The sequence below is a fragment of the Oryx dammah genome, unplaced genomic scaffold (assembly GCF_014754425.2).
Source record: "Oryx dammah isolate SB20612 unplaced genomic scaffold, SCBI_Odam_1.1 HiC_scaffold_3, whole genome shotgun sequence".
Lineage (NCBI taxonomy): Eukaryota > Metazoa > Chordata > Mammalia > Artiodactyla > Bovidae > Oryx > Oryx dammah.
In genome coordinates this window covers 84,570,866-84,583,875 of record NW_024070187.1, presented here as the reverse complement: position 1 = coordinate 84,583,875, position 13,010 = coordinate 84,570,866, and positions in this window count along the sequence as shown.

Here is a 13,010-nt window from a genome sequence, read left to right as displayed (position 1 = left end):
TATTAATGTTACTAGTTGATTAGTGAATATTGGGTCATTGGAAATAATGTGGCAAATTTCGGTAGTTTCTGTCTAAAACAAAGTTGTCTCTGGAAGAAAAAACAGCACTAATATGTGAGCTACGAGGAATGACATAAGAAATGTATCTAATAATTTTTTCTAAAAAGAAGTTTAATTCAATGTATTTTTGATATGCTTTGAGAAATCTATGAATGAAATCTATGAATGAAATCTTATGGAAACTCAAATCATATTTTAATATATTTATCTCTATTTTTAATATCAAAATATTACTTTATTATGCAGAGAAATCCCTTTTAAACTAAATGCCTGCTATATATTGGAAGAATTGTATGCATGTGGGTGTTCTTTGGAAGGAATGATGCTAAAGCTGAAACTCCAGTACTTTGGCCACCTCATGCGAAGAGTTGACTCATTGGAAAAGACCCTGATGCTGGGAGGGATTGGGGGCAGGAGGAGAAGGGGACGATAGCGGATGAGATGGCTGGATGGCATCACAGACTCGATGGACGTGAAATTGAGTGAACTCCGGGAGATGGTGATAGACAGGGAGGCCTGGTGTGCTGCGATTCATGGGGTTGCAAAGACTGAACTGAACTGAACTGAACTGAATATAATGCCTGGAGGCCTACATACAAATTTAAAAATCCTGTTACCTCTGAGGAGCTAGGGATGGGAACGAAATTGAGTAGCAACAATGAAGCTTCAGTTGCAGTGACAATTTTCTTTTTCCTATTCGTGAACTAAGGTATTTTAATAAATTAAAGTACTATTTGTGTGTGATGAAATGCACATGTTTTAACTGTACAGGTGGATCATTTACCAGGGCCAAAGTGTGTTACTTTTCTATCACCCCATGAAGTTTCCTCCTGCCCTGTCCCACTTGATCACCTCTCTCAGAAACTGTCACTTTTCTGAAATGATCAATAAATCATTTTTTTTCTGTTTTCATTTCTATGTAATCAAAGAGCGTATACTGTATGACATCTAACTTCTGTCTCATGGCATAATGTTTTTGAGATTTATCCATGTTGTTGCAATTATTGCTGAGTCATCTATTATAAAAATGCTGTTGAACGATACTCTGGCTGTTTCTAGTTTGGGACTATCATGAATAAAGATATTATAATATTATTTGTACAAGAATCTTTGAAGACAATTTTTTTTTGTCTCGGGTAAGACAGAGGAATGGTATAACCTTATTATATGGTAGATGCACATTGAATATTTTCATAGCATGTCAGACAGTTACTTGCAATTTTAAACTCAGAACAGAGCATATGTTAGCATTTGGAGTAGAGCCACTAATCTTGCATGACTTTCCCAGTAACTAGATAAATGGTATACTCAAGGTGGAATGTTCTCTAATTTTACCAGAAGAGGAAGAGAGATTCAAGGAAGTCGTGTGATGGGCATAAAGACACAGTTGGACTCAAGTCAGGAAACACTGACTTTTATTCCAGTGATTTTTATATTCAAGAGTACTCTGCTCTGTTAGCCCACTTCTTTACTGAGCAATCTTTTTCAATTTTGATTTTGAGCCAAATACATCTCAGTATGTGTGTATGAAAGTATATTTTTTCACCAGAAAATTTTGTGATCTAACTTGAGCGAAATATTTGTGTGGAAAAATTTAATAGACAACATAGGGGTTACTAAAATGTAGCTCAGAACACAAATATATTAGATATTTTAATGTAATTAATAAGAATTAGATTCCATCAGTGTATAAGAATTTATCTTTTCAATTTTGTCATATACTTATATGAGGACCACCTTGTCAACCACCAGAACAAGAATAAAGATACTGAATAGAAATGACTTTATTTGAATCCTAATAAAGTAGATATAATAAAGTAGCAATTCATTCATTCTTTGTCAAACTTGTATGGATCATACTATGTGCTAAAGAATTGTGATACTAGTGATATTCAGAAAATTAAGATTATATTCCCTGATTTCAGGAACATATTTTCTAATAAACTCATACTAAATAAGTTAAACAAAATGTTGTAGTGGGAGTATACTCAAAATGTCATGAGAATATGAAAAATGTTCATATCAATCAAATCAGAGAAGCAGGGACATCTAGGAAAGGATCAGAGTAAATGTAGTGCTATTTTCTTCAAAATGAGGGGAGTCACAGAGGAAGGAGGTGAGGAAAGGGAAGGTGTCAGAAGCCTGAACAGACAGGAAAATGAGAGAGGGTAGCCAAATGAGGAGCAACAATTTTGAGTTCAAGAGAAAGAGAGGCAAGAATTGAGAGTAAAAAGTTCTGGGAGGCTAAACATTTTATGTCTCCTCTTTGGGGCTGAGAGTGGCATGGAAGACTCTTCATCAGCAGTGAGGTGGAAGCACTGAATTTTGCCTTAATTATTGAAAAATTATTACAGAGAAAGATTTATAGTGATGTAAAATAGCAGACAGCATTGCCATTTATGGGGCTGTGGAAAGAAAGTACAATTATAAGGGATGATTTGCTGAAATCACTGATGATGTTGATTAAGGAACAGATTGAAGAAATGTTTAAAAGAATAAATGACAGACTATTAAACAACCAATCAAAAATGCAAGATATTTTGTGTGTCTGCTATGAGAAATGGAATTGGAGTAAATGATTAAATTGTCCCAAAATTCTATTAAAAAGAAAATAAGAGCTTAATCTGGCACTATTTGCTATAATTCCCTTGCTCAATTATATGCAAGTGAATTCAAAGCCAGCAAGTTAAATATGAACTATATTTGAATTATACACATAAAAATTAAAATATGTTGCTAGGAATATTTAATAATTAAAGAATTTTAAAAATTCATATTTAACAATTGAAAAATGTAAAAGAAATAATAGATTTCTCCTGAACTTTTTCTCTCAAGAATGATACAATATTGCAGAGCCATATTGCACCTGAAAAGTAAATAGTACATTTCTGCTAAAAATTTAATAATCAAAGACTTGAAGAAGTAATATAGTGACTTCTATGTTGTTTTTTGCTGCTGTTTAGTCACTAAGTCATGTCCGACTCTTTTGAGACCCACTGAGCCATCAGGGAAGCCCAATATGTTGTTTTACTTGCTTTTTATCTGTCAGTTTCACTTATTTATTCACATCAAGAACACCGGATGTTATTCAAAATTCGAAGTATTTAGAGTAGCTAGTGGAGGTGATGGAATTCCAGTTGAGCTATTTCAAATCCTGAAAGATGATACTGTGATAGTGCTGCACTCAATATGCCAGCAAATTTGGAAAACTCAGCAGTGGCCACAGGACTGGAAAAGGTCAGTTTTCATTCCAATCCTAACGAAAGGCAATGTCAAAGAATGCTCAAACTACCAAACAATCACACTCATCTCACACACTAGTAAAGTAATGCTCAAAATTCTCTAAGACAGGCTTCAGCAATACATGAACCGTGAACTCCCTGATGTTCAAGCTAGTTTTAGAAAAGGCAGAGGAACCAGAGATCAAATTGCCAACATCTGCTGGATCATGGAAAAAGCAAGAGAGTTCCAGAAAAGCATCTATCTCTGCTTTATTGACTATGCCAAAGCTTTGACTGTGTGGGTCACAATAAACTGTGGAAAATTCTGAAAGATGAAAATACCGGACCACCTGACCTGTCTCTTGAGAAACCTATATGCGGGTCAGGAAAAAACAGTTAGAACTGGACATGGAACAATAGACTGGTTCCAAATCAGGAAAGGAGTACGTCAAGGCTGTATATTGTCACCCTGTTTATTTAACTTCTATGCAGAGTACATTGTGAAAAACGCTGGACTGGAAGAAGCACAAGCTGGAATCAAGATTGCCAGGAGAAATATCAATAACCTCAGATATGCAGATGACACCACCCTTATGGCAGAAAGTGAAGAGGAACTAAAAAGCCTCTTGATGAAAGTGAAAGAGGATAGTGAAAAAGTTGGCTTAAACTCAACATTCAGAAAACTAAGATCATAGCATCTGGTCTCATCACTTCATGGGAAATAGATGGGGAAATAAATAGTGGAAACAGTGTCAGACTTTATTTTTTGGGGCTTCAAAATCACTGCAGATGGGGACTGCAGCCATGAAATTAAAAGACGCTTACTCCTTGGAAGAAAAGTTATGATCAACCTAGATAGCATATTCAAAAGCAGAGACTTTACTTGCCAACAAAGGTCCATCTAGTCAAGGCTATGGTTTTTCCAGTGGTCATGTATGGATGTGAGAGTTGGACTAGAAAGAAAGCTGAGTGCCGAAGAATTGATGCTTTTGAACTGTGGTGGAGAAGACTCTTGAGAGTCCCTTGGACTGCAGGGAGATCCAACCAGTCCATCCTAAAGGAGATCAGTCCTGGGTGTTCATTGGAAGAACTGATGCTGAGTCTGAAACTCCAATACTTTGGCCACCTGATGCAAAGAGCTGACTCATTTGAAAAGACCCTGATGCTGGGGAAGATTGAGGGCAGGAGGAGAAGGGGATGACAGAGGATGAGATGGTTGGATTGCATCATCAACTCAATGGACATGGGTTTGGGTGGACTCTGGGAGATGGTGATGGACAGGGAGGCCTGGCGTGCCTCAGTTCATAGCGTTGCAGAGTCGGACATGACTGAGTGACTGAATTGAACTGAACTGAACTTTGGAAAAACAAATTCAAAGAATACATTTAAAGTCTTTTGAAAATTAAAATTTCCTTCTTTTTCAGCAGTTGAGATATTAGATAAAATGATTGACTAAAATAGGAATGATTAAGTGAGGATTATTTATGCAAAATAAAGATTTTAATGATGGAAATAAAAATGTAAAGAGTAGGCAAAGGTAGATATGAGAATAAAATAACATAGAAAACTTCATGACAACCTTAAAAACAAAGTAATTTTGCAAAACCTCCATGTTAGAAATAAAACATAAATTCTGAATTTATCTTGAGGTTAAAATACAATTAATTTTAGTGAGTATATATTAGACTTTCAGACAATAAATAAGGTTCTAGGTACTCAAACAATAAGCTATGACATCCTATTTTTTGAGATTGTATTTTTTCTTTGGATTGTAGAGAAATAAGTATGTTTGAGACAGCTAGATAATTTAAATAATTTTGTCATTCTGATTTCTAAGTGTCATAGCTATGGAGACTATTTCTAAATAACTGTTGGAATAAGTCTGACTTTAAAAAATCACATTGCTAAGTCACATGAAAGGTTTATTCAAACATGTTTGATTGCATTTTTCTTTCTTCCTTCCTTTTGTATCTTGATTTTCCTTCCTCTCATCTTTTCCCTCCTCTTACCTCCCCTTCTTTTCTTCTTACTTTTATTTTTTCCTTATTCTTTGAAACAAAGTAATTTTATAGATATTGGTCATAATACTGAGTGGATGTAAAGCAATAATATGGCTCAAGTGAATACAAGAGATTTTGAATAAAAATTCAAATGATCCTACTTGAGTGTAATGTAAATGGAAACGTAAACCACACTGAAATTTAACATATCCTATATTTTAAGTTGGAATACTACATTAAAGTGTTATATGAATATATTCAACAAGATATATTAAAATTATACTCAACAAGATAGAAAGTTGTGAAATATGTGTGACATTCAAAATAAAAACTGCTGACTGTATTCATAAGAGTGGCATTCTTATTTTGTCTATAATCTTAAACTTCACGACAGGGAGATGGCTTTATAAAACTAATAGACCAGAGCTTGTTTTTCTATCTTTAGACAAAGAAAGAAAGATAGAATGTTCTCCAAAGCCAAATATCAGGCTCTTGAAAATGTCAAGATGTTTCCTTTACAACATAGCACAACAAAGAGATATTGCTATCTCATGAGTGTGGTGCCATAAGGATACAATCCAGAGCCAGCTTTAATATGCACTTTCCTGTTTTCAGTCTCCTCCAAAGACAAGATGATCTTTAACTCAGAATTCACACTAATGAGAGAAACCCAAAGCTGAATCCCTGAAGGATTCTTGAAGTAAATTTTTTAAGCCATCAAGGAATTTAAGTGTATGCTATGTTACAGTTTCATTTTAATGTAATATAGAAATATGAGATGACAAATTTGGAAAAAGCTTTTAGTGCAGTTAGATTGAAGATTTGGTTTTGACTTCAGAGGATCCAAAGAAAATTATATTGACGCTATACTAAGGTGCTTATACATTATCTGGGAGACAAATGAATATGTAGAGATGTCTAGGAAATTAATGTGGCTTCTGTGGTAGTTCGGATGGCAAAGAATCTGTCTGCAATGCAGAAGATCTGTGTCTAATCCCTAGGTTGGGAAGATCCCCTGGAGAAGGGAATGACAACCCACTTCAGTATTCTTGTCTGGAGAATTCCATGGGCAGAGGAGCCTGGCGGGCTACAGTCCATGGGTTGCAAAGAATCAGACACAACTGAGTGACTAACACTATCTTTCAGGAGATTCTTGTTGTTCAGTCGCTATGTTATGTCTGATTCTTTACAACCCCATGGAATGCAGCATGCAAGGCTTCTCTGTCCTTCACTATCTCCCAGAGTTTGCTCAAACTCATGCCCATTGAATTGATGATGCCAATCAACCATCTCATTCTCTATTGCCCCCTTCTCCTCCTGCCTTCAATCTTTCCCAGCATCAGGATATTTTCCAATGAGTCTGCTCTTCACAATTAGGTGGCCAGAGTATTGGAGCTTCAGCTTCAGCATCAGTACTTCCAATGAATATTCAGGGTTGCATGACTGGTTGATCTCCTTGCTGTCCAAAGGACTCTCAAATATTCTCCAGTACCACAGTTTGACAGCATCAATTCTTCAGCACTCAGCCTTCTTTATGGTCCAAGCTCTCAAATCTGTACATGACTACTGGGATATAGTTGAGTGTCTTAGGGCATCATAGTATATAGATGATAATGAACATGATTAAGATAAGGGTGTAGAGAAAGAGCAAATTAGCCGAGATAGCATGGTCAGGTTCTCTTGCTCCTTGGCCTCTCACTCTTTCTCCATGTTTTGTAAATAATGATTATGTAACAGCTGAGATCACCATAGCACTGCACATGCATGTCACGAGGTATTCACTTGGCGGTGGGCTGCTGTGTATGTACGCCTGTATGAGTTTCACCATGAAAGCCCTAGCTACTGCTGCACTGGGACTACACTGGAGTGGCATCATGGTTATGTTATATGAGGTTATGTTATGGCTCGATTATGGCTCCTTTATGGTTCTGTTGCGGCTGCTGCTACAACTGCTGCATCAGCCAGGACAGAGGCTGTGTTGCGGCTGCCACGCCAGCCAGGAGAGAATAAACATGTCTGCAGTCGCTATGGCTCCCCGTTTTCTTCCAGCCTCTTGGCTCGCACCTTGCCTTCCCTGGGTTCAGCGAACAATGTGCACAGTGCGATACCGGAAGACAACTGGCATCACAAACAGGATTGGCGATACGTAGGGAAAATGCAGTCAGATAATAAGTAACGTAATAACTGTAGAACATTAATGCTATATTTGGGTGAAAACATTCCATAAAAATAATTAGAAGAAATAACCAAATAAAAAGATTTATAATGAACTTAACAGGATGATTTTTTACAATAGAAGATAGTTAAGTAGAGTGACAAAATAACAAATGAGTTATCAAAAGTTAATCCCAGCATTAGTCTAGACATGTGTGAATAAGACAAAGGGAAAACTATGCTTGAGTTATCCAAGTTAGAAAATAAATGGAATAGCAAAAAATGTTACTGTAGAACACCATCTATCCTACTTCATAAAATGCATGCCTGTACAGAGTACATCATGAGAAATGCTGGGCTGGAAGAAACACAAGCTGGAATCAAGATTGCCAGGAGAAATATCAATAACCTCAGATATGCAGATGACACCACCCTTATGGCAGAAAGTGAAGAGGAACTAAAAAGCCTCTTGATGAAAGTGAAAGAGGAGAGTGAAAAAGTTGGCTTAAAGCTCAACATTCAGAAAACGAAGATCATGGCATCTGCTCCCATCACTTCATGGGAAATAGATGGGGAAACAGTGGAAATAGTGTCAGACTTTATTTTGGGGGGCTCCAAAATAAAGACGCTTGCTCCTTGGAAGGAAGGCTATGACCAACCTAGATAGCATATTCAAAAGCAGAGACTTTGCCAACAAAGGTCCGTCTAGTCGAGGCTATGGTTTTTCCTGTGGTCATGTATGGATGTGAGAGTTGGACTGTGAAGAAGGCTAAGTGCTGAAGAATTGATGCTTTTGACCTGTGGTGTTGGAGAAGACTCTTGAGAGTCCCTTGGACTGCAAGGAGATCCAACCAGACCATTCTAAAGGAGATAGGTCCTGGGTGTTCTTTGGAAGGAATGATGCTAAAGCTGAAACTCCAGCACTTTGGCCAGCTCATGTGAAGAGCTGACTCATTGGAAAAGTCCCTGATGCTGGGAAGGATTGTGGGCAAGAAGAGAAGGGGACGACAGAGGATGAGATGGCTGGATGGCTTCAGCAACTCAATGGACATGAGTCTGAGTGAACTCCAGGAGTTGGTGATGGACAGGGAGGCCTGGTGTGCTGCAATTCACGGGGTTGCAAAGAGTCAGACACGACTGAGTGACTGAACTGAACTGAACTGAACTGAATGTCAAATAAGTCTATGCCAAAAATATAACAGCTAATAAAAATGTTACCATTGTCTAATAAATGATGATAAATGGCATAGTAACTTGGAATCATCACTGATTATAAACATATCCAAATTATTAAATTGTACTTTTATTAAAATAACTATAATATTTTAAGTCTTAATGTACAGTCAAATTTTCAGTAAAATTTGATAATCTTATAGGATTTTACTTAAAAAATTCCTTCAAAGTCAAATGACCATGGAGCTCAGTACTATATATTTCATGTTTTAACCGGATGCATTTTTTTTTGGAATTGAATTTGCTTTCTTTAAGTCTTTCGGGTTTTGTGTTCCTCAAGGGAAGCCATGTGATAATATGATTACACAGGATAGTAGAAAAAAAATGAGTATTACTAAGTACCTAAGGAAATTGTATAAAAATGTACCTTTTTGATACTAGTTGAATAATCAAGTGTACTAAAATCTGAATATCATGGTATCATCTATAAAATTTAAACAAATTATATTTTCTAATCCACTTTCAGTCTGGTATATGAGACTGTCAGAATGAGTATCACCTTAGAGCTTGTTGGAACTGCAAATTCATAGATCATACTAAAAGTTGTAAAAATATTGAGTTGTTTCAACATGACTTTCTGATTTTGTATTTTTATCTAATTGTCTAACACAATAGTTACTTAAGTTCTCAGTTTAAAGAATTTAACAAATGGTAAGTGAAAATATGAACTCAAGGCTTACAAATATCTCTTTAAAAGCAAAGAAAGATATATTTAAAATTAAAATGAATGGTCCCATTAGGATTTAATAATTTTTAAGGTATTAATATTTAAACTCACAGTCTGAAATGATTGGTTTTCACTGTTGTTTTTTCTGTTGCTTCTCTATTACCTCAGAATTTCATCTACATGAAGGGCATACAGTGCCCTCAAAAGTCAAGTACAAATTGTTTGTGGCAGAACATACCCTTCTGACTCTAAAACTTAACTTGTTTAAAATAAATTTCCAGCTTCCTGGATTCATGTTCTGCATTTTTTTTTTTTTTTGCTATTTAGCTGTTGATTAAAAGTTTTATCTTCAATACATGAACCAGTGTAAGTTTTAGAGCACACAAACTGTTGCTTTCAAACAATAAGGAACAATTAGAGCTTATGGAATTTAGAAACAACTGACCAAGTAATTTCTCCTAATGCCAGATTTTCTGTTTCTCAAAGTAATACAGATAAGGATCATATGCTGGAGGTATATGAAAGAGTAGCAAATGTTGAATTTGTGAATCACTTAGCTTATTACACACTATTAGCATACAACACAGAATTGTCAAAGTAGAGACAATGAAGTAAGAACAACACCAAGGAGGATTCCAGGAGGAGGCATCTCAGCAGGAGCAGTGGCCTTCCATCAGGCAATGGGTTTGGAACAAGTGTGAGTGGGCGGTCACCTTCTGTTTTCCTAGGGTTTCCAGGGCAGTTTCTCTGCAACAACTCTCAATAGCATAAAGCTGGGTTTTCCTGGGAAGAGCTCTCAAGTCACTCAGCTTGGTGGGCTCTTTTTAAGGAGCAATGGTTATCCCTGGGGAGAGGTCTTGATTTTGGTTATTCTTTCTGTTCCAATGTGGTACATTGGCCATCAAACGTCCCATCTAAAGAGATGACTTAGTTTATCACCCCAACACACTCCCAGTCCTACACAGATATTTCAGAACAACTAATGTGGAAGTCCACATTGGCCACTGGGACTCAATTTTAAACTATCTAAAATGTCTTACTCCTAGGAAGGAAAGTTATGACCAACCTAGACAGCATATTGAAGAGCAGAGACATTACTTTGCCAAGAAAGGTCCATTTGGTCAAGGCTATGGTTTTTCCAGTAGTCATGTACGGATGTGAGAGTTGGACTAGAAGGAAAGCTGAGTGCTGAAGAACTGATGGTTTTGAACTGTGGTGTTGGAGAAGACTCTTGAGAGTCCCTTGGGCTGCAAGGAGATCCAACCAGTCAATTTTAAAGGAAATCAGGCCTGAATATTCATTGGAAGGACTGATTGTGAAGCTGAAACTCCAATACTTTGGGCACCTGAAGCAAAGAACTGACTCATTGGAAAAGACCCTGATGCTGGGAAAGATTGAAGATGGGAGGAGAAGGGGACAACAGAGAAGGAGATGGTTGGATGGCGTTACTGACTCAATGATATGAGTTTGAATAAACTCTGGGAGTTGGTGATGGACAGGGAGGCCTGGTGTGCTGCAGTCCATGGGGTCTCAAAGAGCTGGACACGACTGAGCAACTGAACTGAACTGAACTGAACATGTCTTAACATAGCTTCATCCTACAGGTTTCACACAAGAGGAGTAGAAATCATAACCAAAACGAAATCACATTTTAACAACATGCATTTTAAAAAATAACGTCTCACTTTATCTGTTCTTAATTGTTGCCAGCAAATTATTTTCACCTATGGAGCTACTTCATCAAATCATTTTTTCTTCCACAGTGGAGGTGATCTGACTTAAACCAACTTTGTCATTCCAACAACTACCCTTAATATCTGGAGTGGCATGGAGTTCAGTAAATTCTTAATTTTGCAGACAGAATTCATTGCATTCAGCAGCCACCCTTTGATTCTTAGTTGTAACTGCTAATTTCAAAGAGACTGGAAATCATATAACTGTGCTTTTTAATATTTTTGAATTCTAGAAAAGCTTTTATGAGTGGCCAGTTACTACTGTGAGTATCCATCTTCTTTCTTCTCCTTTTCTAAGACTTTATTTTTGTGGTTGTTTCTTTCTCTTAAATATCTTAACTTGTTTTGTTTGCACTTGTTTATTCCCTCGGTCTACAATGATCTTTGTGTGTGTGTGTGTGAGTCGTGTCTGACTCTGCGACCCCGTGGACTGTAGCTCACCAGACTCCTCTGTCCAAGGGATTCCCCAGGCAAGAGTACTGGAGTGGGTTGCCATTTCCTTTTCCAACTATGACCTTTAGTTATCACTTATTTTTCAGATACCATCTCTTCATTCTCTGCTTCCAATAAATCACACTAACCATTGCTTTTTCACAATGATGGCTAAGCTCTTGGAAAGATGTCCTATTTATGACTTCTTCTTCCAAATGTTTTTAATGCACTGCTTTTGTAAGTCAGTTCATCCTCTCTTGCATGGATAAAGATTTGTAGTTTATCTTGAATTTCTAAATTAAAATCTAGTCTTTATCTGTCAGTTTCAAAATACATTTTCTACAACAGTTTTACATTTGAAAAAAATAATAGATGTATCAGGCAACTTAACTGCCTCAATACTTTTCTCTGGCTTCTTATCCTGGGTAAGGTAATATTGACAATCCATAACATGTAATTCAAGGGCATTCAAATGTCATACAGCAGACATTTGTCATTCCATTTTTCACTACTCTTTGTCTCATTTGCAATTTTCCTGAAAGCACCATGGAGTTTCATGTGTTTTTGATTTCCATTTTTCCTCTGCTCAAGAATGTTCCTCCCTCATATTTTCACAGACAGTGCATTTAATATTCCTTATGTTTAGTTTTAGATCATGTTCGAATTTGACTATAGCTACAAAATTGCCTGCAAATATTATAAAATACAACCCTTAGAGTGTTTATGTAAATGTATTTTCCCTTTAAAAAATAAGTATAGTATATTTAACAAGTAATTATTGATTGCCTAATGTGTGTCAGGAACTCTTTTATCCAAATAGAATTGGGCCATGAAGAAAAAGAAATCTCAGTCTTCATGGAAGATACACTATACGTTAACTGGCAGGTAAGATAAAACATGATAAGTCATAAATCATTGGTCTGATGAAGAAAAGAAGAAAGTAGAATTAGAGGAATTAGAGGAAAGGGATAGGAAATTTTTCTAGAAATGAGATATTCAATGTTAATGTGCTAGGAAATGTCTTCCTGACAAGAAAGTAAAAACTTGAAGGAAGTAAATAAGTCAGTGTTATTGACAGCTATGAGAATAGTACTCTAATCTAGATCATGAGATGGAAGCATGCCTGCAATACTAAAATAATAATACTGTTAATAATGATATTAAGGCAAATAGGACAATGTTGTTTAAATTGAGATCTTTCTTGGAACTGAGAGCAGAGAAATCAAAAGAACCTGATTATGCAGGATTTTAAAGGCATTTTGAGAAGTTTAAAGGACTTCTGCTCTGGAAGTCAGCTTCTGGGGCTGATTGCATATCAGGGACTGAGTTTATCCTGCTTGTTAAATAACTCAGAAAAAAATAGCATTTATAAGAATAAAAGTATATCTACTACCCTCTAAATGGAAAAAGAACAATGTCTAATACCAAATCAAAATTATCAAGCATGGGCCAAAAAAGGAAGAAATAACTCACAATGAAGAGGAAAATCAATGAATAGAAATAAACTCAG